Source organism: Elephantulus edwardii, unplaced genomic scaffold, assembly GCF_000299155.1.
Source record: "Elephantulus edwardii isolate Elephantulus edwardi_28Jun2011 unplaced genomic scaffold, EleEdw1.0 scaffold00406, whole genome shotgun sequence".
Classification (NCBI taxonomy): Eukaryota; Metazoa; Chordata; class Mammalia; order Macroscelidea; family Macroscelididae; genus Elephantulus; species Elephantulus edwardii.
Genome location: NW_006400156.1, coordinates 674,894 through 675,388, shown reverse-complemented (window position 1 = coordinate 675,388; position 495 = coordinate 674,894).

The window sequence follows — 495 nt, the reverse complement described above, 5'->3', positions numbered from 1 at the left end:
GTCCCTTCTCCCCACCCCCCACTCCGAGTACACTTCTCTATGCAACCTTAATTCTGGATTCCTGTGCTAACCATAATACTCAATCATATATCACTTCTAATCTGTTCTTTCCCTCATCTGTAAACAACAGTAAGCTGTTGTTTAATCAGTTCTTGGGGCTTTTTCTTTTCCAAGTCCTTCAGAGCAGCCTGCAAGTCCTCCTTTGTGGCCTGTTTACAATTCTCAGGAAACTGATCTTTATTTACGTTAACTTAAATTGTATCAGAGTTTTCTTGGATCACTCTTATTTAGTGTTTGTGTGGTTGTGTATTAGACTATTAGCACTTACAAAACTTTACATAACTTTCTATATCTTGATTTATCTTTTCACTGTGTTTATCATTTTTGCTTACTTCATTTAATAAATCTAGTGATATATTTCTGGAATTCCTCCGTCTACTGCACAACTGTTAGGATAGGTTGTTTTCCTAATGAAATGAATGGTCTTAGAATGAA